Source organism: Ostrea edulis, chromosome 7 (assembly GCF_947568905.1).
Source record: "Ostrea edulis chromosome 7, xbOstEdul1.1, whole genome shotgun sequence".
NCBI lineage: Eukaryota > Metazoa > Mollusca > Bivalvia > Ostreida > Ostreidae > Ostrea > Ostrea edulis.
In genome coordinates this window covers 2,784,675-2,811,633 of record NC_079170.1, presented here as the reverse complement: position 1 = coordinate 2,811,633, position 26,959 = coordinate 2,784,675, and the positions used below count along the sequence as shown (strand labels likewise).

The window sequence follows — 26,959 nt, the reverse complement described above, 5'->3', positions numbered from 1 at the left end:
ACATTATTACTGAGTACTTACTTAGATTTGTAGTACTGTAACAGAGAGTGACCCCAAACGTCCGGTCTTCATCACAGATCTTCAGATTCAAGGTCACAGTCTTCTGTTTACCATCAATAACATCACACCACTTATCTAAATCTCCACCGTCCTACAAAATAAACAAAGTGTAATCATATCAAACTGAATTGTCAAGGATAGTTTGTGATACATTTACATGTTTAAATAGATGTCAATGTAATGGGAAGGAAAAGACGATATGGCTGAACCGGTGTCACAACGGGAATCAAATCCAAGGCCTTCGTTCCCACGATATGAAAGGACCAGGGATTGGACCCGAGACCCCTGTATTACTAGTCAGGTGCTCTAACCACTGAACTATCCAGATTGATATCAATGGTTTGACTGATTAGGAATCAAACCCGAGACCCCAGTATCACATATGTAATAGTCAGGTGCTCTAACCTCTGAGATATCCACTCCGATATCCACAGTACAAAGGGAACTTTTCCCATTACAATTTGTCTGTTGTTATTAACTTTTCGCATTATGATCTTCTCTGGGAATTCAAGTTTGTTCAAATGAAGGATCAAAGGGGAAATAATCAAGAAAAGGCAAAAATAGGGTGGGGTCATTTAAAAATCTTCTCAAGAACCACTGGGCCAGAAAAATTGAGATTGATGTAAAAGTTTCCTGATATGTATCATAGATACAAGTTTGTTAGAACCATGGTTTGCCTGGAGTGGGGTAGGACGTCATCAGGAGATCAAAGTTTTACATGGAGATAGAGAGGAAAAATCTTCACAAGACTAGGTCATAATTAATCACATCAATATGAAAGCATGCCCAGGTAGTACAGATTCAAGTTTGTTCAAGATGTTGTCCTCGGGGGGGGGGGGGGGGGGGGGGGGGGGGGGCAATAATGGACACAAGTTTTATACGGGGATATTTAGGGACACGTTTTTGAAATTCTTCATCTCAACAACAGCAGGGTCATGTTAATATGTAAACACGTTCAGATATTGCAGGTAATTCACTTAAACAAATCATTTTCAAGTGTAGCAGGTGTGCGGATTTAAGTGTTCATTATCTTGCGACTATATCCGGGGAGGGGGGCATATTGTCCTGTCCTGTATGTCTGCCCCTTACTTTATTATTGCTAAATGTGTACTAACTTTTGAATTCTGGGTCATATGCCTCTCATATTTCATATATCGGTATTCTATACAACAAGACCTTCCTAATAGTTTTTAACCCTGTGACCTTAACTGTAATTAGAGTTTGACTTTTTATTAAGAATATCAAACTCAAGCAGTATCTCCTGAACTATTTCAATACAGCGTTTGGATTTTGTATATAGATTCCTTATGACAGAACCTTACATCTTACACCATTTTCTTTGACTTTGCAGTCTTGACCTTAAAGTTTGACTTATCTTTCAAAACGAGAGCTGAAACTTGAACCTTGCTGCTCATCACTTTTGAATTGTGAGTGATAGGTCTTTCATTTTTCATATGTGCTTCTTGTGACAAAACATGTTTACGTATCAAAGTTTTTAAACTTGTGACTTCAGAGTTTGACCAACTTTTAAGAAAACCTCATCAAGATCATATCTTTGGAACTATTTAAGCTGGCGTTTTCATATTTTGTATATGAAATACGTTATGACAAGACCCTTTGATAAGATGATATTGTGACAAGGCCGTTCCTTTCCTACCTTGTCACAATAAAGGACGAGGCCTTTCCTTTCCTACCGATTCCGTGGGGGATCCGGGTTAGAATAGGTCCTCAGTACCCCTTGCTTGACGTAGAAGGCGACTAAATGGGGCGGTCCTTCGGATGAGACCGCAAAAACCGAGGTCCCCTGTCACAGCAGGTGTGGCACGACAAAGACCCCTCACTGCTCAAAGGCCAAAAGCGCCAAGCATAGGCCTAAATTCTGCAGCCCTTCACCGGCAGTGGTGACGTCTCCATACGAGTGAGATATTCTCAAGAGGGACGTTTAACAATATTCAATCAATCCTTTCCTACCAAAGTTGTTGACCTTGTAATCTTAACCTTGATCTTGACCTACTTGTAGAAAATCTTATTTAAGGCAATATTTCCTTAAATATTTAGGTAGGTCTTTAATACTTCATATATAGATTCCTTGTGGGAAAACCTTTCATCTCATACCATGACCTTTGACCTTGTATCAAGGTTATGTAGTGCTCATTTTGGGCTATGTTGGGATCACAATATGGGGTTAATTTTTTTTTACGTTGAAATAAAGGTTGAAAACAAATCTTTTTCAAGATCCCAACAGCAGAATAAGAGGGTTTACCTTGATTCAGGTGAGCATTGTTGCCTATGAGGCTCTTGTATTTGTGACTGATGAATTACTAGTACTTTTAAGCATGACATTTTAACTTGGCCCGAGGCTGGTTCCATGTTACTCAGTTGGATGCGCACCCGACTATAGATTCTGAGAGCACCTGACTAGAGATTCTGAGAGCACCTGGCTAGAGATTCTGAGAGCACCTGACTAGAGATTCTGAGAGCACCTGACTAGAGATTCTGAGAGCACCGGACCAGATATTCTGAGAGCACCTAACTAGAGATTCTGAGAGCACCAGACCAGAGATTTTGAGAGCACCTGACTAGAGATTCTGAGAGCACCGGACCAGAGATTCTGAGAGCACCTGACTAGAGATTTTGAAAACACCGGACTAGAGATTCTGAGAGCACTTGACTAGAGTTTCTAATAGCACCTGACTAGATATTCTGGGACCCTGGGTTTGACTTCCAATCTAGTCCATTGTATTTTCTATAGCAAACAGCTATGTCTACAAATATTCATGGAAAATTAAGCTGTCCTACAGCAGAAAATAATCCCATACTTGAAAAGTAAGTCTGGATCCTTTAAGGGGTATTTATGTCTCCCCTCTTCCCGAGGGAGAAGTATTATTTTTGTACAAAGTTATAGTGGATCTGAGGGGTGGAGAGTGTAAACTAGTTTGTGTACATATCTCCTCCTATATGGCTTATCGGAGTTCATTATGTCTTTGTTCCTGCCCATGCTTGCTCCTTCATACCATGCTGTACATAAAAGGAGGTTTCATTTGATGCACGTCCAATTTGGGGAGCTGGGGAGTTATTTGTTTTTCATAAAAACAACTTCTATTAAACAGGTTTCTACACAACAAATTTGCTTTCATTTTAAATCACGTGATTCAAGATTTCTGAGTCAGCATAAAGAACCCTATCAATTCCGGATGATTTGGTTTTGTACACTTAAACTTTGATCATCCATTATGACCCCATCACCCCCCCCCCCCTCCCGATATAACCATGATTTGAAAATACTTCAATTTTAATACCTTGGGATGCTTGTATATTAGTACGAGTATTCATAACCCTGCTGTCAGAGTTATAAAGATATTCCCTATGCTGTCTGACGTGTTTCATACCGATTGTTAGTCCGTTCTTGGCACACTGATTTTGACTACAGATAACTCTGTTTACAAGATCAGGACATCAGGCTCACGGCGAATATGACTGGTCGACAGGGGATGCTTACCCCTTCTAGGCATCTGATACCATCCCTGGTGTGTCCAAGGGTCTGTATTTGCCCAACTATCTATTTTGTATTGCTTATAGGAGTTATGAGATTGATCACTGTTCGTTATCTACGCCTTTCCTATAATCCCTATATAACACTTTGATTCCCTATTGTGATCTCACCCTATCCCCAGGGGCAAAAATTTGAACAAATTTGAATTTGCTCTTCCTGGAAATGCTTGCACATTAACATATAGTAATCATGACCCTGTTTTTCTTAAGAAGATTGTTAAATATGTATCCTATATATCTCCCTTTAAAACTTAGATCCCTTATTGTGGCCCCATCCTACCTCCAGAAGCCAAGATTGGGAGAAACTTTAAACTACATTACCTGGGGATAATTGTATATCAAAGTATTCATGACCCTGATGTAAGATTATTAAAGATATTTCCTATACATTCCTATGTAAAACTCTGATTCCCTATAGTGGCCTCACCTTACCCCTAGCAACCTTAATTTGAACAAACTTGAATCTGCACTGCCTGGGAATGAATGCTTGCATATCAATATGATTTCTATTATGACCCTTTTGTTCCCTGAGAATTTTTAATGCTTTATCCTATGCATCACCATGTAAACTTTGATCACCCATTGTGACTCCATTTTACCCATTTGAGGCAAGTTTGGCTGATATTAGAGCTGTGGTACATGCTTGAGAAGAAGTCGAAAATGTTGAAAGAAAGTTAAGGAAGAGACGAATAGACTGATGCTGGACAATAATTCATCAGAATAGCTCACTTTAGCTTTCAGCTCATGTGAGCTAAAAAGGGTTAACACTACATGCCCCAGTCATTGCATGAATGAGGCATAAAAACGGAACATTTTGAATAATTTCATAAACAAACCTGACATTTTCTACAGTGATAGAGCTATCCAAGTCCTACCAGAATGTCAGGCGCAGGACAATTATCCTCGTCAATCAGTCAGACATCTCGAGTAACTGCTACCCTGTAAAATTTATTTCAACATTAAGGATTTGGTAACCAAAATGACTTCTTCACACTATTAGAACATGAATGTCTACAAAAAATCCATGTAAGCATTCTGAATGTACCAAAGTAGAACAAACCTCAATTTAAAAATATTCATAACACAATATCTAACCTCTGTATACATCAAGTCCTATGCGACATCAATGAAAAGTTTCTCACACCCTCACCTCCCAACATAAATTTTAGAAAATAGTTCTCTATACCCTCATATCTCAACGTAAAGTTCAGAAAATAGTTCTCCATCCCCCCACGTCTCAACATAAAGTTCATAGAATAGTTCTAATCCCTAGCTGTCACCTCACTACATAAAGTTCAGAAAGCAGTTTTCCAACCCCTCAACGTTCAATTCAGAAAATAGTTCACCACTCGCTCACCCCCAACGTAAAGTTCAGAAAATAGTTCACCACCCCCTCAACTCCCAATGTAAAGTTCAGTATTTGTAAATATGTTTAATACCTAAACCCTGTACATATATGAATAAAGAGTCTTAAAAGTCCATTGTTACTTATTCCTATTTCTCCATACATTTTATGGCATCATATTAACAATTTTTACTTAAGGGCAGATTCAACTCAGAATTTAAGAATAAAGGATTGATGAAAAATCAATAGAAAACATTATGTGTTGGTGAATTAGTGTACCTGGTGTCAACAACAAAACGTTTACAACAGGTCCATGGGCCACACTGCTCAACTGAGTCACCTTGGCCCATATTTAAAGATTTTTCCTATATAATAACATGTAACACTTTGATTCCTATTGTGCCCCCATCCTACCTCCAGGGTCGATGAATTTTTCAAACTTGAATCTGCACTATCTCAGGAAGCTTTCGTGTAAATGTAAAGGGCCAATGGTTCTTTAGAAGATATTTAAAGAGTTTCCCTATATATTTGTTTATAAAACTTAGATCCATTATTGTGAACCCATCCTTCCCATGAATGGGGGCAATCATTTTAACAAACTTGAATTTGCACTATGTCATGAAGCTTTCGGGTAAATGTAAACTTTTTTGGTCCAGCGATTTTTCAAAAGACGATTTTTAAAGATTTTCCCCATACCTAGTTACCTCGGTATATCGCCCGTCATTATATCGCCATCACCACATACTGCCATCGAAATGTATACAATGGATTTCCATAGACGCTAAAAATTCTATATAACGCCAACCTCGCCTATCGCCACCTGTTTTTAGGTACAAAAGGTCAAACTGCCTTTCTAAATACCCGACGACAATGCCAACGACCAAGGATCAGAAGCCCTAATTATACATAGTTGGTCTGCTCCGCTGAATCAGAGTGAAACTAAATTTAGTATGTGGCATGAAAACAGGTAAGTATTGGTAACTGCAATACCGTATATACTCGCCTATAAGTCGGTACAAATTTTTATCAGAATCGGTTGACAATTTCAAGTCAATGCTCTAGTGTTTTTACTTATGTTTCAAAAACTATATTGAGAAATTAATAATTATGAGGTGCTCAATATCCAAGCCTTATCTGTTTGGGGTTTAAATGCAACCCTTGATCTATGATGGGCAATGATTTACCTAAGCAATTATGGTCTCCTAATTTCCAGTACCTGACACCGTGTTTACTTAGTGGCACACGCCTCGCGAAAACCGTTATTGTGGGATTCAGGTAAAATTTATTGTATTAACAATATATTTTTTTAAGAGTCAAGAATGATGATATAAACTATCTGTTAACAATATTCAATCTTTTATGAAATATATTTCAGCCAGTATACATATGAATATTTCAATATTAAATCGGGTTCGTAATTCAATTTTATTATTCATGATAATTGTCGGAGTTGTTTTAAAAAACCACTACATTACGCCGCCCAGAAAAATACCAATCTTCTTAGGACGTGCCTATAAGTCGGACATAGAGTTTTGGACTAAAACTTAACTCCCAAAAATCCTACTTATACAGTAATAACTTGAACATACTCATTTAAAATTGTCCAGTAGTTTTGCCTACGCATGAACAATGAGAAACGAAACTACTATCGGCTGCAAACTTCCACCAATGTTCATGTGCACACTAAACTAAATCTCTATTCGATGGGATTTGCTATCAACTGCTGTACATTTTGTGTATCATGCGACTTTTGTGTGTATTTATTTGTGTGACATCATATTTCTGTGTCCCAGAAAAAAGTTGCAGTCATTGCATGTGTGTTTGACAACCTGCTCAACCCACTCAGTTAGCGTAGAACCTACCATGACAGAAATGAAACTATTGTAGATATACTTACGTGTTTTACAAATGCACAAGAGCAGAATATGCATTTTTTAGCAAAGTTTAAAGAAGTAAAGCAAAGCAATTATTTTTACACATTGTGTCATATGTGGACGGCAATAGCTGGTGATATAACATGGTAACACTACATTTGTATGTAAAACTTTGACCCTCTATTATGGCCCTATCCTACCCCCGGGGCCCAGGATTTGAACAAACTTGAATCTGCACTATGTCAGGAAGCTTTCATGTAAATTTGTACTTTCCTGGCACAGTGGTTTTTGAGAAGAGGTTGTTCAAAGATTTTACCTATATATTCGCATGTAAAAGTTTGAACCCCTAATGTGGCCTCAACGGGGGTCATGGTTTTAACAAATTTAAAAGTGGACTATGTCAGGAAGCTTTCATGTAAATACCAGCTCTTCTGGCCCAGTGGTTCTTAAAAACAGATTTTAAAAAGACCCACCCTATTTTTTTGTAATTGTCTCCCCTTTGAAGGGAACAGGGCCCTTCATTTGAAACAAACCTGAATTCCCTTTCCCCAAGGATGCTTTATGCCATGGTGAAATTGCTCGAGTGGTTCTAGACAAGAAAATTTTCATAAATCGTCAATGTATTTTCACTATTTCCCTATTGAGTTCCCTTGGAAAGGGGCATGGTCCTTCATTTGTACAAAATTGAATCCCCTTCACCCAAGAATGCTTTGTGCCACCTTTTGTTGAAATTGGCCTACTGGTGCTGAAGAAGATGAAAATGTGAAAAGTTTATGATGACCCTCAAAACAGCGGACAACGTACAAATTTCGGTCAGAAAAGTTCACTTAAGCCTTCGGCTCTGGTGAGCTAAAAATGGATCTAATGTACATAATTTTCAGCCCAATAAATTTCAGAATATCCCCACCGTTTTACCATAATTGGGGTCATTGGACTGTTGTGTTTGCCCTTGCCAGGCACCGATGGTCTTATTCTATCCCCTGGAGTAAGAATTAACAAGAGGCCCATGGGTGGACCACATCACTCACCTGAGTCACATTGGTCCATATAAGAAAACTTTCCATATATATTTGCATGTAAAACCTTAATCCATAGTATGGCCCCAACCTACCCTAGGCCATGGATTTTGCAAACTTGAATCTACACTATGTCAGAAAGCTTGCATTTAAATGTGAATTTCTTTGGTCCAATGATTCTTGAGAAGATTTTTCCTATATATTTGTATGTAAAACTTTTATCCCCCCTTGTGGCCCCATCCTACCACCAGGGGCCATGATTTGAACGAACTTGAATCTGCATTATATCAGGAAGCTTTCATATAAATCTCAGTTTTTCTGGCTCAGTGGTTCTTGAAGGAATATATATATTTGTATGTTAAACTTTGATCCCCTTGTGGCCCCATCCGACCCCCGGGGACCACGATTTTAACAAACTTGAATCTGCACTATGTAAGAAAGCTTTCATGTAAATATCAGCTTTTCTGGCTCAGTGGTTCTTGAGAAGATTTTTCCTATATATTTGTATGTAAAACTTTGATCCCTTATTGTGGCCCCATCCGACACCCGGAGGCCAGGATTTTAACAATTAAGAATCTGCACTATATCAGGAAGCTTTCATATAAATCTCAGCATGTGTGCCTCTGTGGTTCTGGAGAAGAAGATTTTTAAAGATTTTTCCTATATATTTGTATGTAAAACTTTGATCCCTTATTGTGGCCCCATCCAACCCCGGGAGCCAGGATTTTAAGAATTTAGAATCTGCACTATATCAGGAACCCTTCATATAAATCTCAGCTTTTGTGGCTCAGTGGTTTTGGAGAAGAAGATTTTTAAGCATTTGTCCTATATATTTGTATGTAACATTTTGATCCCCTATTGTGGCCCCATCCTACCCCCGGGGGCCAGGATTTTAACAATTCAGAATCTGCACTATATCAGGAACCCTTCATATAAATCTCAGCTTTTGTGGCTCAGTGGTTTTGGAGAAGAAGATTTTTAAGCATTTGTCCTATATATTTGTATGTAACACTTTGATCCCCTATTGTGGCCCCATCCTACCCCCGGGGGCCAGGATTTTAACAATTCAGAATCAGCTTTTGTGGCTCTGAAGTTCTTGAGAAGACGATTTTAAAAAGATTTTCCCTATATATTTGTATGTAAAATTTTCATCTCCTATTGTGGCCTTATCCGACCCCGGGGGCAAGTATTTTAACAATTTAGAATCTGCACTATATCAGGAACCTTTCATATAAATCTCAGCTTTTGTGGCTCAGTGGTTCTTGAGAAGAAGATTTTTCCTACATATTTGTATATATTAAGCTGGTACATAATTGATGTGCAGTATTGGGTATAAAATATTGTTGATTTAAATGCTAACTCTTTGATTAAGTCACATTTCAGCATGCTTTTGATTTTCCTGCTTTCATTCATATATGTTTGATTCATCAAACACAAAATAGCTATGCTGAAATTGTAACACTGAGCGACAAAATCTCGCTATGATGCATTAATTCCAATGCTATCACATGATCCACTTACGCTGTCATATAGTGAGGAGTCATTTTCCATCAGACGGACAATATCATCCACTTTGGAGCCGAACTGAAGTCCGCTGGTCTCATCACCAGCGTCCAAATCTTCAATTATCTAAAATAGAAATTTGAAAAGTATTATTTCAGTTAATCTATAGATACAATTATACATTTCTTGACTATATAGTTTATGTAGTTTTAAAATTACATAATGCATGTAAAATACACACTTCATTTTAAGCACACCCCTACCATGGTAATTTCCTCAGTCATTTCTCGATTTTGTGCGATAATTTTTCATCCTGACAATTAATTTGAACTTCTATAATATTTTTTTTTCAATTCCAAATAATTTCACTCTTGATATTAGTCAATCACACAACACCAAGACATTTATATCTCCGCTCAATCTTGGGTAAACTGCGTCCGGGTTACGCATGCGGGAGTTTGGTACTCTCATTCCATTAAGACACAGCTCAGTAACATATACACACAAAAACTCCTCTTTTTACTGAAAAGCTCTTGACTAAGAGTTATCTCCCTCGATATATCAAATCATAGAGCATATTAACAGGTAGGAATTCAGTGTTTTATGTCCAATAAACCAGGCTAGTGACCAAGTCAACAAAATATATCATCCAGGGTTTTCAGACAGGGAGGGGGATGTAACGAACCTCACAGGATTTACAATAACATTAGAGCCTCTTACCAATACACATAACCTTGGGCAATCTTTAAATAAAAACTCAGATGTAGAGGAAATCTTTATTTACTTCCTTGTTTTATTTCATATAATAAGCATAGTGAGAATAATACATTGTTTTAATGGAATGACTGGTTAACCAGTGTATATCATTACCGTTAATTATCTCTGTATTTCATATGAACATATTCAAACCATCCCTCATCAAATAAAACACACAATAAAAAAAAAAAAAAAAAAAAAAAGGCTCATCTACATATGTACAACTCAATCCAAGAAACTTTACGTTCATTGTAAAATTCAACACAAAAAAATATTAGTTAAAAAATCAGCAAATAATAAAAATATAACATACCACTGATACAAATAATAAAAACATAACATACCACTGATACTTTGGAATACAACACTTTATTTTTTTAGATTTGAAGACTTTTATTTGTATTTGTATGTAAAACTTTGATCCCCTATTTTGGCCCCATCCGACCCCCGGGGCTCAGGATTTTGACAATTTAGAATCTGCACTATATCAGGAATCTTTCATATAAATCTCAGCTTTTGTGGCTCAGTGGTCATTGAGAAGAAGATTATTAAAAAAATTTCCTATATATTTGTATGTAAAACTTTGATCCCCTATTGTGGCCCCATCCGACCCCCGGGGGCCAGGATTTTAACAATTTAGAATCTGCATTATACCAGGAAGTTTTCATATAAATCTCAGCTTTTGTGGCTCAGTGGTCCTTGAGAAGAAGATTATTAAAGATTTTTCCTATATATTTGTATGTAAAACTTTGATCCCCTATTGTGGCCCCATCCAACACCCGGAGGCCAGGATTTTAACTGTTTAGAATCTGCACTATATCAGGAACCCTTCATATATATCTCAGCTTTTGTGGCTCAGTGGTTCTTGAGAAGAAGATTTTTAAAGATTTTTCCTATATATTTGTATTTAACACTTTGATCCCCTATTGTGGCCCCATCCGAACCCCGGGGGCCAGGATTTTAACAATTTAGAATCTCCATAATACCAGGAAGCTTTCATATAAATCTCAGCTTTTTTGGCTCAGTGGTTCTTGAGAAGAATATTTTTAAAAGATTTTTCCCATATATTTGTACGTAAAATTTGATCCCTTTTTATGGCCCCATCCAACCCCCGGGGGCCAGGATTTTAACAATTTAGAATCTGCATTATACCAGGAAGCTTTCATATAAATCTCAGCTTTTGTGGCTCAGTGGTTCTTGAGAAGAAGATTTTTAAAAGATTTTTCCCATATATTTGTATGTATAATTTGATCCCTTTTTGTGGCCCCATCCGACCCCTGGGGGCCAGGATTTTAACTATGTAGAATATGCACTATATCAGGAACCTTTCACATAAATCTCAGCTTTTGTGGCTCAGTGGTTCTTGAGAAGAAGATTTTTAAAGATTTTTCCTATATATTTGTATGTAAAACTTTGATCCCTTATTGTGGCCCCATCCGACCCCCGGGGGCCAGAATTTTAATAATTTAAAATCTGCACTATATCAGGAACCTTTCATACAAATCTCAGCTTTTGTGGCTCAGTGGTTCTTGAGAAGAAGATTTTTCCTATATATTTGTATGTAAAACTTTGATCCCTTATTGTGGCCCCATCCGACCCCCGGGGGCCAGGATTTCAACAATTTAGAATCTGCACTATACCAGAAAGCTTTCATATAAATCTCAGCTTTTGTGGCTCAGTGGTTCTTGAGAAGAAGATTTTTAAAACATTTTCCTATATATTTGTATGAAAAAATTTGATCCCTTATTGTGGACCCATCCGACCTCCGGGGGCAAGGACTTTAACAATTTAGAATCTGCACTATATCAGGAAGCTTTCATATAAATCTCAGCTTTTGTGGCTCAGTGGTTCTTGAGAAGAAGATTTTTAAAGATTTTCCCTATATATATGTATGTAAAACTTTGATCCCCTATTGTAGCCCCATCCGACCCCCGGGGGCCAGGATTTTAACAATTTAGAATCTCCATAATACCAGGAAGCTTTCATATAAATCTCAGCTTTTGTGGCTCAGTGGTTCTTGAGAAGAAGATTTTTAAAAGATTTTTCCTCTATATTTGTATGTAAAATTTGATCCCTTTTTGTGGCCCCATCCGACCCCCGGGGGCCAGGATTTTAACTATATAGAATATGCACTATATCAGGAACCTTTCATATAAATCTCAGCTTTTGTGGCTCAGTGGTTCTTGAGAAGAAGATTTTTAAAGATTTTTCCTATATATTTGTATGTAAAACTTTGATCCCTTATTGTGGCCCCATCCGACCCCCGGGGGCCAGAATTTTAACAATTTAAAATCTGCACTATATCAGGAACCTTTCATACAAATCTCAGCTTTTGTGGCTCAGTGGTTCTTGAGAAGAAGATTTTTCCTATATATTTGTATGTAAAACTTTGATCCCTTATTGTGGCCCCATCCGACCCCCGGGGGCAAGGATTTTAACAATTTAGAATCTGCACTATATCAGGAAGTTTTCATATAAATCTCAGCTTTTGTGGCTCTTTGGTTCTTGAGAAGAAGATTTTTAAAGATTTTCCCTATATATATGTATGTAAAACTTTGATCCCCTATTGTAGCCCCATCCGACCCCCGGGGGCCAGGATTTTAACAATTTAGAATCTGAACTATATCAGGAAGCTTTCATATAAATCTCAGCTTTTGTGGCTCAGTGGTTCTTGAGAAGAAGATTTTTAAAGATTTTCCCTATATATATGTATGTAAAACTTTGATCCCCTATTGTGGCCCCATCCGACCCACGGTGACCAGGATTTTAACAATTTAGAATCTGCACTATATCAGGAACCTTTCATACAAATCTCAGCTTTTGTGGCTCAGTGGTTTTGGAGAAGAAGATTTTTAAGCATTTGTCCTATATATTTGTATGTAACACTTTGATCCCCTATTGTGGCCCCATCCTACCCCCGGGGGCCAGGATTTTAACAATTCAGAATCTGCACTATAGAAGGAACTTTTCATATAAATCTTAGCTTTTGTGGCTCAGTCGTTCTTGAGAAGAAGATTATTAAAGATTTTTTCTATATATTTGTATGTAAAACTTTGATCTCCTATTGTGACCCTATCCGACCTCCGGGGGCCAGGATTTTAACAATTTAGAATCTGCACTATATCAGGAAGCTTTCATATAAATCTCAGCTTTTATGGCTCAGTGGTTCTTGAGAAGAATATTTTTAAAAGATTTTTCCTATATATTTGTATGTAAAACTTTGATCCCTTTGTGTGGCCCCATCCGACCCCCGGGGGCCAGGATTTTAACAATTTAGAATCTGCACTACATCAGGAACCTTTCATATAAATCTCAGCATTTGTGGCTCAGTGGTTCTTGAGAAGATTTTTCCTATATATATGTATGTAAAACTTTTAGCCCTTATTATGGCCCCTTCCGACCCCCGGGGGCCAGGATTTTAACAATTTAGAGTTTGCATTACATCAGAAACCTTTCATATAAATCTCAGCTTTTGTGGCCCAGCGGTCCTTGAGAAGAAGATATTTAAAGAATTTTCCTATACATTTGTATGTAAAACTTTGATCACTTATTGTGGCCTCATCCGACCCCGGGGGCCAGGATTTTAACTATATAGAATATGCACTATATCAGGAAGCTTTCATATAAATCTCAGCTTTTATGGCTCAGTGGTTCTTGAGAATAAGATTTTTAAAAGATTTTTCCTATATATTTGTACGTAAAATTTGATCCCTTTTTCTAGCCCCATCCGACCCCCGGAGGCCAGGATTTTAACTGTTTAGAATCTGCACTATATCAGGAACCCTTCATATATATCTCAGCTTTTGTGGCTCTGTGGTTCTGGAGAAGAAGATTTTTAAAGATTTTTCCTATATATTTGTATGTAACACTTTGATCCCCTATTGTGGCCCCATCCGACACCCGGGGGCCAGGATTTTAACAATTTAGAATCTGCACTCTATCAGGAAGCTTTCATATAAATCTCAGCTTTTGTGGCTCTGAAGTTCTTGAGAAGACGATTTTAAAAAGATTTTCCCTATATATTTGTATGTAAAATTTTCATCTCCTATTGTGGCCTTATCCGACCCCGGGGGCAAGTATTTTAACAATTTAGAATCTGCACTATATCAGGAACCTTTCATATAAATCTCAGCTTTTGTGGCTCAGTGGTTCTTGAGAAGAAGATTTTTCCTACATATTTGTATGTAAAACTTTGATCCCCTATTTTGGCCCCATCCGACCCCCGGGGCTCAGGATTTTGACAATTTAGAATCTGCACTATATCAGGAATCTTTCATATAAATCTCAGCTTTTGTGGCTCAGTGGTCATTGAGAAGAAGATTATTAAAAAAATTTCCTATATATTTGTATGTAAAACTTTGATCCCCTATTGTGGCCCCATCCGACCCCCGGGGGCCAGGATTTTAACAATTTAGAATCTGCATTATACCAGGAAGTTTTCATATAAATCTCAGCTTTTGTGGCTCAGTGGTCCTTGAGAAGAAGATTATTAAAGATTTTTCCTATATATTTGTATGTAAAACTTTGATCCCCTATTGTGGCCCCATCCAACACCCGGAGGCCAGGATTTTAACTGTTTAGAATATGCACTATATCAGGAAGCTTTCATATAAATCTCAGCTTTTGTGGCTCAGTGGTCCTTGAGAAGAAGATTATTAAAGATTTTTCCTATATATTTGTATGTAAAACTTTGATCCCCTATTGTGGCCCCATCCAACACCCGGAGGCCAGGATTTTAACTGTTTAGAATCTGCACTATATCAGGAACCCTTCATATATATCTCAGCTTTTGTGGCTCAGTGGTTCTTGAGAAGAAGATTTTTAAAGATTTTTCCTATATATTTGTATTTAACACTTTGATCCCCTATTGTGGCCCCATCCGAACCCCGGGGGCCAGGATTTTAACAATTTAGAATCTCCATAATACCAGGAAGCTTTCATATAAATCTCAGCTTTTTTGGCTCAGTGGTTCTTGAGAAGAATATTTTTAAAAGATTTTTCCCATATATTTGTACGTAAAATTTGATCCCTTTTTATGGCCCCATCCAACCCCCGGGGGCCAGGATTTTAACAATTTAGAATCTGCATTATACCAGGAAGCTTTCATATAAATCTCAGCTTTTGTGGCTCAGTGGTTCTTGAGAAGAAGATTTTTAAAAGATTTTTCCCATATATTTGTATGTATAATTTGATCCCTTTTTGTGGCCCCATCCGACCCCTGGGGGCCAGGATTTTAACTATGTAGAATATGCACTATATCAGGAACCTTTCACATAAATCTCAGCTTTTGTGGCTCAGTGGTTCTTGAGAAGAAGATTTTTAAAGATTTTTCCTATATATTTGTATGTAAAACTTTGATCCCTTATTGTGGCCCCATCCGACCCCCGGGGGCCAGAATTTTAATAATTTAAAATCTGCACTATATCAGGAACCTTTCATACAAATCTCAGCTTTTGTGGCTCAGTGGTTCTTGAGAAGAAGATTTTTCCTATATATTTGTATGTAAAACTTTGATCCCTTATTGTGGCCCCATCCGACCCCCGGGGGCCAGGATTTCAACAATTTAGAATCTGCACTATACCAGAAAGCTTTCATATAAATCTCAGCTTTTGTGGCTCAGTGGTTCTTGAGAAGAAGATTTTTAAAACATTTTCCTATATATTTGTATGAAAAAATTTGATCCCTTATTGTGGACCCATCCGACCTCCGGGGGCAAGGACTTTAACAATTTAGAATCTGCACTATATCAGGAAGCTTTCATATAAATCTCAGCTTTTGTGGCTCAGTGGTTCTTGAGAAGAAGATTTTTAAAGATTTTCCCTATATATATGTATGTAAAACTTTGATCCCCTATTGTAGCCCCATCCGACCCCCGGGGGCCAGGATTTTAACAATTTAGAATCTCCATAATACCAGGAAGCTTTCATATAAATCTCAGCTTTTGTGGCTCAGTGGTTCTTGAGAAGAAGATTTTTAAAAGATTTTTCCTCTATATTTGTATGTAAAATTTGATCCCTTTTTGTGGCCCCATCCGACCCCCGGGGGCCAGGATTTTAACTATATAGAATATGCACTATATCAGGAACCTTTCATATAAATCTCAGCTTTTGTGGCTCAGTGGTTCTTGAGAAGAAGATTTTTAAAGATTTTTCCTATATATTTGTATGTAAAACTTTGATCCCTTATTGTGGCCCCATCCGACCCCCGGGGGCCAGAATTTTAACAATTTAAAATCTGCACTATATCAGGAACCTTTCATACAAATCTCAGCTTTTGTGGCTCAGTGGTTCTTGAGAAGAAGATTTTTCCTATATATTTGTATGTAAAACTTTGATCCCTTATTGTGGCCCCATCCGACCCCCGGGGGCAAGGATTTTAACAATTTAGAATCTGCACTATATCAGGAAGTTTTCATATAAATCTCAGCTTTTGTGGCTCTTTGGTTCTTGAGAAGAAGATTTTTAAAGATTTTCCCTATATATATGTATGTAAAACTTTGATCCCCTATTGTAGCCCCATCCGACCCCCGGGGGCCAGGATTTTAACAATTTAGAATCTGAACTATATCAGGAAGCTTTCATATAAATCTCAGCTTTTGTGGCTCAGTGGTTCTTGAGAAGAAGATTTTTAAAGATTTTCCCTATATATATGTATGTAAAACTTTGATCCCCTATTGTGGCCCCATCCGACCCACGGTGACCAGGATTTTAACAATTTAGAATCTGCACTATATCAGGAACCTTTCATACAAATCTCAGCTTTTGTGGCTCAGTGGTTCTGGAGAAGATTTTTAAGGATATTTCCTATATATTTGTATGTGAAACTTTGATCCCTTATTGTGGCCGCATCCGACCCCCGGGGGCCAGGATTTTAACAATTTAGAATCTGCTCTACCTAATAAAGCTGATCTATATATCTCAGCTTTTGTGACCCAGTGGTTCTTGAGAAGAAGATTTTTTAATGACCCTACTCTATTTTTACCTTTTCTTGATTATCTCCTCTTGGAAGGTGGCCTGGCCCTTTATTTTAACAATTTAGAATTCACTTTACCTACGGATGCTTTGTGCTAACTTTGGTTGAAATTGGCCCAGTGGTTTTTGAGAAAAAGTAAAAAATGTTAACAGTTTACAGACGGACGGACGCCAGAATACCGGTGATCAGAAAAGCTCACTTGAGCTTTGAGCTGAGGTGAGCTGAAAAGTTAATAATATATTCAAGGAGGGTTTCACAAGACTTAAAGAGGTTTCGTTATTTCTACCTCTGTAGTTCTGAAGACGATACATAAATGACCCCATCCTATCTTTTTTCATTTGTTGATTATCTAATCCTTGAAGGTGGGAGTCCCTTCATTTAAACGATTTTTAATCCTTTAACAGTACTAAGTTTGGTTGAAATTGGGCTCTGTGATTGTAGATAAGTTCAAAAATAAGTTTACAGACAAACGGACAAACAGATGTACAACAGAGAACTGGTGATCAGAAAAGTCCACTACAGCTTATAGCTCAGATGAGTTAAAACAAGAGGCCCAAGGGCCTAGAATCGCTCTTCTGATAAATTGTACAACCCCACCATTTCTATTCTTAGCCTCTTAGTATTCTAAATCTTTAGTTAAATCCTAAGAATTCAAAAAAAGTAGGTCAATGTGACCTACTTTTTGGTTTACACATTTTGAGAACCCAAGAAATATCAACTGACAAAGTTTGATGATTTTAAGCCAATTAGTATCTGAATATTGAAATATAGCTGTCAAATTCCAATCGTAGGTCATGGTGACCTACTTTTTGGTCATCGAACTCCGAACATGCAAGACCCATCAACTGACAAAGTTTGATGACTGTAGGTCAAATAGTATCTGAAATATATAAATATAGCCGTCAAATTCCAAAAGTAGGTCAAGGTGACCTACTTTTTCGTCAACACCCTTCAAACATGCAAGACCCAACAACTGACAACGTTTGATGACTGTAGGTCAAATAGTATCTGAATTATATAAATATAGCCGTCCAATTCCAAAAGTAGGTCAAGGTGACCTACTTTTTGGTCAACACCCTTTGAACATGCAAGACGCATCAACTGACAAAGTTTGATGACTGTAGGTCAAATAGTATCTGAAATATATAAATATAGGTGTCCAATTCCAAAAGTAGGTCAAGTTGACCTACTTTTTGGTCGAAACCCTTCGAACATGCAAGACCCATCAACTGACAAAGTTTGATGACTGTAGGTCAAATAGTATCTGAATATATAAATATAGCCGTCAAATTCCAAAAGTAGGTCAAGGTGACCTACTTTTTGGTCGACACACTCCGTTGACTCAAGATACATCAACTGTCAAAGTTTGATAATTGTAGGTCAAATAGTGTCTGAAATATAGTAATTTAGCTGTCAAATACCAAAAGTAGGTCACGGTGACCTACTTTTTGGTCGACACAAACCGAAGACGAAGACGCATCAACTGACAAAGTTTGATGATCCTAGGTTTTACAGTGCCCAAAATATGCATCTAAAATTGAAAATGTGAAATTTGAATATCTGCAAAATTCAAAAAGTAGGTCACTGTGACCTACTTTTTTATAAATATGTTTCAAGGCCTCAAGATGCATCAACTTACAAGATTTGATGATTCTAAACCTCTCGGTATTTGAAATAACAACTTAAAATATATCTATAAATGATAAGCCATAAAATTCAGAAAGTAGGTCACGGTGACCTATTTTTCAGTTGACGCATTTCAAGGTCCCATGATCCACCAACTGACAAGTTTTGATGATCATAGGCTTCAAAGTGTCCAAGATATGCATCAAAATTAATTTTAAAATAAATACCTGCAAAATTCAAAAAGTAGGTCACCGTGACCTACTTTTGAGACAACTTGACACAAGGTCCTAAGATGCATCAACTGTCAAAATTTGATGATCCTAGTCCTTATAATGGCTAAAATATCTAAGATTTAAGGAATTTAAAAAAAATTAAATTTAGGTCAACTTTGAAGAGACCTTGAGACCACGCCCTTTGCCCCAGGGTAATGCCTTGAACAATTTTTAATCTACAACATATCCTGATCCTTATGTGTAAGTTTGGTGATAATCTGCCCTGTGGTTCTTGAGAAGAAGATTTTTTAGCAACCACTACTTTTGTTTGTATTTTCCTGATTATCTCCCCTTGTTAAAGGGTCACATCCCTTTATTTAGTATGTATGAAAGCCCTTGGGCCAATGATACCCTGTACCAAATTTGAAAGAAATTGGCCAACGGGTTCTTGAGTTATAGCCCTTTTTCTAAAAAGTTTACGCACACCGCCCACCGCACAAATGGCCATAGCATTAGCTCTTTGAGCCTTTGGCTCAAAAGAGCTAAAGATAGAAATTTTACCAGCTCCATTCAAAAGTTTGTCTCCAGAAATGGATCAGATGCTAAGAAAACCTCTCTTCTTTTAAGAGATACCGGTAAGAACTGCTCCTACTGCAGGGTGTCACCATCTCATGAGGACCAGGGAGCTGAAAAACCAAAGTGACAATGAGTGTTGGAATGGCCAGAAATCAGACAGGTAAATGAAAGTTTGAGCAAATTAAAATCCTTTTGAATTTTGTGAAAGGAAACCTGAGCTTGTTCTCTTTTAAACAGAAGACTCACTGTCCTTATTGGTAACCTGAACATTGGTTATATGTAACACTAAGACTAGAAAGTCAATAACAATTTTCCTATATTGAACCTGTCTTTGAGCCTGACTCTGACAGAGGGGTCATGGATTTTACAATTTTCATTCAGGTTTTTTAAGGTCATCATTTTGAGGGTCTGGACCTTTCCATTGGGAAAATAATGGAATATTTGGCATTGGGAATGAGAACTTCTCTCAGCTCCCTACAGACCCTAAAATTTCCAGAAATTAGAGGGCTTTTCAAACATCATAAAAAAGCATTCAGATGGTAGACCCTCCTATAGAAATTATCAAAACAGACAGGTATACAGACATTGCTGTATCATAATAAGCCCCATCTACAGCCGAACATACAGACATAACTGTACCATAATACGTCCCATCTACAAACAGACATACATACATTGATGTACCATAATATGTCCCATCTACAAATGGGCATACAGACATTGCTGTATCAAAATATGTCCCATCTACAGACAGACATACAGGGCTGATACATTGCTGTATCGTAATATCCCATCTACAGACAGACATACAGACATTGCTGTACGATAATACGTCCCATCTACAGACAGACATACAGACATTGCTGTACTATAATACGTCCCATCTACAGACAGACATACAGACATTGCTGTACTATAATACGTCCCATCTACAGACGGACATACAGACATTCCTGTACTATAATATAGTACAATGCATGTAGCTATAACTCATATCTTTCACTATGAACCAAATTTACAACATTCAAACAACATTTAATATGTAAAATAACACCATTAACAAGTGCTGTATTATAATTTACATAGTCTAAGGGAGATCACTGTAAAATTTGCCAGCATGCTCTTTACATGATCAAAACTTTTTACATTAAATATGAATACTTCTCTTAGTCTTCTCAGGGCAAATGATGACACCCATTGATTGCTACATCCTATCAATTTTCAATAAAGTGTTCAGTCTTCAACACCAGGCAATGATGGAGTGGTGAATTAAGAAAATGTCTTCTGTCCATTCATACAAGTCCCTAAAAAATTTCAATGATAAGTTATTGCCAAAATTGAGAATGTAAATGAGGCTGAGATGATTGAGTCACAGATGTTGCCAGCTGGAAATATCACGTCCCTCAGGAGCCAAGTCCCTACATGTAATCCATGTTTAGAGTGATGCAATGTACAATAACCCCCTGTACACATTATGTACTCGAGGGTGGGTGAGTCGTTCTTGCAGCCAGCAACACAAACTGTGTACTCCTTCCATGGAAGTGTTACCTCAAAGCATGAAAATAATTAAAATGTTGACAAAGAATGAACATTGCTGAATACATGGTCACTTACATGAAGACAATGACAAAACAAAGATGATGTTGACTATATGTATAGTGTTAGTTTATATGACAAATAAAACCTCAGACTCATTTTTAAATACATGTAGTTGCCTTTAAACATTTAAAGTGTGTCACAAGAAGATTTGATTTATTTCTTTAAGATATTAAAAATATTTTTTTTGGCTTTCTTAATTATTTGCTAGTAGTTAACATGGTTATTAGGTATAATATATATACTATATGTTAGTAAGTTTCAACAATTAATGTTTGAAATCTAAGAACTTTTTTTTTAATGAAAGCGTTTTATTTTATTCAGTCATGCAATTTGAGTCAACCATTTTCCTATCCATTGGGCCAAAACTGCAGTAAAAGTTCTCAGAGGATTCTAAAAAAAATAAGTTGATAGCCGGTCAAGTGACCACGAATTAAGTATACATAATTTAAAATAATGTAGCCCTGTACCTCGTAATGCTTCTTGATAAACTTCTCTGATCGGACGCATAGTGCTGTCCACTCTTCTGATAATGGATCAGACAGCTCCATTCAATGTCTGTGTGCAGGATAGCTGCTACTATCCCCACCATTAGCTTAGTGGACACCACCCTAGATAAAATATCAACAACATGATTCGAATAAAACACATCAACATCTCAGTTCAAAAACAAGCAAGTCATAATGTAGACAGGATCACGAGCCCGAGACAAAAAAATGTAGATACCCCGAGCATCATTCTAATTGTTCATCCAAAAAAGTGGACACCCTGAGCATCATTCGAATTGTTCAGATACAAATCATTAGTTTTTCAATTTATTCTTTGATAGTAATCTATTTTTAATTTTTACACAAAATGATGCAGTTTTAATGGACTGTGCCCCACAGCGAAATCCCGCAGGCATAAATAGTGCCCCCCCCCTACTCTGGGGTCATGATGTATTGTAAACAAACTTCATTGTGAATCTACAAGACTTGAGTACACATGATTAACTTTTGATGCTGTGCCCCACATCTGAATTCTACAGGTGAAAATAGTGCACCCTCCCTACCTGGGCTCAAGGGTGGTGATGTAAACAAACTATGACCCTACAAGGGTGGTGATGTAAACAAACTATGACTCTACAAAGGTGGAGATGTAAACAAACTATGACTCTACACGGGTGGTGATGTAAACAAACTATGACTCTACAAGGGTGGTGATGTAAACAAACTATGACTCCACAAGGGTGGTGATGTAAACAAACTATGACTCTGCAAGGGTGGTGATGTAAACAAACTATGACTCTACAAGTGTGTTGATGTAAACAAACTACGACTCTACAAGGGTGGTGATGTAAACAAACTACGACTCTACAAGGGTGTTGATGTAAACAAACTATGACTCTACAAACCATAAAGATGCTAGAACACAAAATTTTGAAGAATTGCATTCATTTGGTCCTTAATTGATTTTCATTAAAAATGTCTAGATTGATCATACGTAATAATTAGAACTCTTTTTTACCTCTTCCTTCCCCCAGGGGTCATCTTAACATGAAATAACTGTAATCTACACATGAAGATGATCATCTGAGTTACAGTGTTATGACCCCATCTTGAACCCAAGAGCTGTGTTGTGCACAAATTTAATGTACAAGATGATGCCTGCATATCTATTTGTAAAATGAATTTAAATTTGTGGTTCCTAAATAGAAAATTTATCTTAGAAGAAAACAGTTTTCCTCTGTGACCTCACCATGACTTCAGGAGTTATGATATGAACAAATTTGAATGTACACTTCATGCGGATACATGTATATTGATTTCTCTATATATACTAATAACAATTGCGATTCTTCTTCAGATTTATGACAGTGACTTGATGGGCGTTACTGGTCACTCAAGCTTTTCATATCTTTGCAGCTCCAGCGATTTTTTCCCTTATATAACTGGCACCGATAAACGGTACCATTCTCAATGCCAAAAACTGTTGATTTTTCCCAATTTTGAGACTAAAAATTCCCAACTTACTTTCCAAAAAATAGACCACTGACATCTTAATTTACTTAGTCTGAAACATTGTACAAGTTAATTAAAATGTTCACTTCCGGTATTAAATCGAAAGTACAGGGGAAAGAGTACCAATTATTTTCCCATAGAACTCAATACAAACCTACCTGTGCACAGGTAGGAAATTTGAGTTCTGAAATTTCTGTGTCATGAGATCTGTCACCATGTGAATGAGCTGCACCATCTATGGACATTGACATTACCAGGAATGAAAGACTCTGACAATTCTGATGATATTTGGATCTGATTTTTGACTGTAATAAATAAAATGTTATTAAAGTTACACGATTCTGTTTTTTTTCTTATGCATGAAATAATTTTAAGGCATCATATTGACAATTTCTTTATAAGGGTAGATTTTACCCCGATTTTAAGGAGGACCCCCCAAATTGCAAAAAGTCAGAAAAACTGCTAAATGTAAAACTTATACGGTACCAATTTTGATGCACCAGATGCGCATTTCGACAAATAATGTCTTTTCAAAGAAGTCTGAGTAACAATTTTCTGTAAGATCAAGAAAGAGAAACCATGTAGGAATCTAATAAATCTAGTGGTTCTTAATATGTTCTCCCAGCTGCTGATGTAGGTGAGATAACTTTAACCTCCCACTTACACAAGAACATTGGGGACATGACCAGTGCCTCCCCATCTTATCTGTTTACAAAGATCTTAGATAAGGGTCAGTCCAGCATTTTACTACATCATCACAGCTCAGGCTCTACTGCACTGAACAACATCCATTATTTGAAAAATACTGCAATTTGAAATTGGAAAAATTGAAAATATCCCAACATGCCAAAGTTTGAGAAGGGCAATACCCAGGGCTTTAAATTCAAATCTGTGCCTTCTAATAAGGGCATGCAGAGAGTGAAAGAAAAATTGTACCTGCTCCATATGAAAGACTGCCTCCTGAAATGGATCAGTTAGTGAAGGACCCTCCTTCAGCTTCAGAAAAACAGGAAATGCTCCCGCGGCCAGGGTGCCACCATTTGTTACGCTCAGGAAGCTGAAAAATGAAGGTGGAAATGAGTGCCGGAATGCTCAAATGCTATACATGTAAGTAAAAGTTTCATTAATTTAATGATCATCGATGAAATTTTCAAGACATTTTTGGCAAACGAACCACCTCGTTATATGTTACATCAGAGAATATGAAAAATATAGCCCCCCCCCCCCCCCAGAGAGTGTTTCTCATGAAATCTACTGCTAAATGTAAATACATGCAGATATATGTAAACTAAGGCATGATACAAGCAGTTAATAAGTCATGCATCTGACTAATTACCAATCTGGAAGATTTAAACAACTATATTAAAAAATACATCAGTTGTAAGTGTTGTATGATAATTCTCAAAATCTAAGGGAAGTAACTGCCTGTACACTATTTGCACTCCAAACCTTTTATGAGAGAAATGAATACTTCTCTGACTCTTCTTAGGGTAAACCAGGACTCGCACAGGCTGCTACATCTCGGCAAGACAGCGGCCATGTTTAACAAGGTGTTCCGCCTAAACCAGCAAGGTATTCCAGACTGTCGGGGTATCCTGACTTGGGATCTAGACACTGAGGAGAGGCGTGGCCTTGCCACCCGGATGAGGACGACATGCTCTGAGTGTCCGTTCCTGTCTGGCCTGTACAATTTGTATGAGGAGGTAGAGACCAAATCCCCAGGGAGAAAGGCTGCCACTGTAAACTACGGTTTACAAGTTGGCCTAAGTCAAACCCCTTTAGGAAATGATGGGTTGAGGAAAATTCTACTTTCAACCAACACCCCTCCCCCTTCACGTAAGTCCCTACAAAAATCAAGTAACAAAGTTCTGGCCAAAATTGTCAACCTTAATAAAGAGGATATGAGTCACAGGTGTCACCAGCTGGTGGAAATCAACACCCTCAGGGGAAATGAGTCCCCACATACCATCTCTGTTCAGAGCGAAGGTATGTACAATAACCCCCTGTACTCAAGGGTGGGTGAGACACCATTCCAGCTGGCGACACAAACTGTGTATTCTTTTGCAGAGAATGTCACCACAAAACATCAAATAATTAAAGTGGTGACAAAAAATAAAATTTGCTCCAAACATGGCCACTGTTGACCACTGTTGTAGTCCTGGGGTATGTGGGGCAAACCTTCCAATGCATCACACCATAGGGGATGAGTTCACCTGGGCTAAGGAGGGAATAGCAGAACTCCTCAGTGAGACTGGCCTCGAGGTACAGGAGGTAACCACTGACCCGAGCGGCGCATTCCCTCTATCAGGATGGGCTTCTGAAAGAACAACCAATTCATTATATCGACACTCGGCATTGTCTGAAAGCATCAGAAAGTCTATCAAGAGAGACGAAAAACAGGCACAGGTCATGCCTGGAAGAAACAAGGCTGAAAGAATAAAAACTTTGCATAATTTTGCCTTAGATGCAGTAGACACTAGACTGATGCACAGCCAAGATAAATCAAACCTATGAGGCATTTGCAAGGGATGCTGCAAAGATGAAAAACAAGCTCTCATATGCTAAACTTGCAATGGTGCATTGCTACATGGGTGATCATGCATCATGCAGATAACACTCTCTGGTGTGCAAAGAGGGATTAAAAAGTAACTGGTTAAGAAAAAGTACATATCTGAGTGACAATTTCAAAATACCCTGTTCGGCCGAGAATGAGAACTTGCTCCATGCTTGTATCTCAAGAAGATTGTCTCCAGCTGTCCTGGCCAAGACGATCAAAAACTGCAACTCTCAGAAGGTCGAGAGCTTTAATCGAACCCTGCGACGATCTCTGCCTCGCAATGTAACATTTCCGAGGGACTTTTCCGGTCAGGTGCACAATGCTGTCCACTCTTCTAATAATGGTCCGGGCAGGTCTATTCGGGGTATCTGTGCAGGGGTAGGTGCTGTCATCCCACAAAAGTAAAAGAGTTGTCAAATGAAAAAATTGTACAAACTTTATGAGAGGCATCAAGAAGTCAAATACCAGAAAAATGGGGTTACTGAAATCTGTGCAATACCCACAAAAAAGTGCTATACCCAGAAAAAAGTACACTATACCCAATACTGCGATAATATACACAGGATATCCTCTTAGATGGGTTGAGAAATGGTTATCTGGAAAAAATGGTACACTGAATTGGTACCGTTACCGTTATACAGCCAATTCATAGAAAAATCCAATACATCCGGCGCTATTTGCCGGCGCCATTGCTTGTGACGTATTATAAGGTATACCACGCCCGATCAAATTAAAGACGATGATGTAGTTTAAATGATGGTGGGTTTTTCTAAGTTTATAAATTCAAATATATGTATTTTTTTTTTTTTTTTAATATAAGTTGATGCCCCATCACCTGTCATTTTGTCACCAAAATGAATTCAATGGATTTTTAATTTTTTTTAAATTAAATATCATGAATTTAACACCAGTATTTAATTATTTCAAACACTTTTTAATCTCAAAGGCAGGCATGAGTATGTAATTTAAGTGATTAAATAATTGTCTTGCAAGACAAATACACACAAATACACACACATACACACTAATATAAATAAGGAAGTTAGCCATAAGGAAAACATGAATTTGAAATTTATTTAAACATTCATAGTTTCCATATGTTCCCAGCCCTAGCCACGTGGAGGCCTCCTTTCTGTAGAGCCATACTTTCTTTTTTTTTGAAATGAAAAATTTAAAGCCAAAGGACCAAAATCATGAAGAACACAACATACAAAAATTTAAAACACATAAAACATCTGTAAATTTACATTTATAATTTATTTTTTGCTTATGTTAAATAAAAAATATTGAAACCAAAGGAAACCAAACTATCAA

General features: G+C 37.5%; 2 long non-coding RNA genes across 7 annotated transcripts in view; both read right to left on the bottom strand.

Annotated features, from left to right (window-relative positions):
• LOC130047668 (uncharacterized) overlaps positions 1 to 26,959 on the bottom strand; it is a 129,690-nt gene that overhangs the window by 89,320 nt on the left and 13,411 nt on the right. The window lies entirely within an intron of this gene.
• LOC130047670 (uncharacterized) lies at positions 4 to 26,370 on the bottom strand. 6 transcript variants are annotated; one of them, XR_008796494.1, is made up of 9 exons: positions 26,185 to 26,370; positions 25,782 to 26,030; positions 24,025 to 24,145; positions 23,247 to 23,393; positions 21,559 to 21,699; positions 20,654 to 20,796; positions 19,478 to 19,602; positions 4,449 to 4,551; positions 4 to 151 (listed from the first exon to the last, which is right to left on the bottom strand). It is a non-coding gene; the product is annotated as an uncharacterized LOC130047670 (long non-coding RNA). The 6 variants fall into 6 exon arrangements; XR_008796495.1 differs by lacking the exons at positions 25,782 to 26,030; positions 26,185 to 26,370 and adding an exon at positions 24,560 to 24,689 and having other exon boundaries at positions 8 to 151; XR_008796493.1 differs by lacking the exon at positions 26,185 to 26,370 and having other exon boundaries at positions 9 to 151; positions 25,782 to 26,045.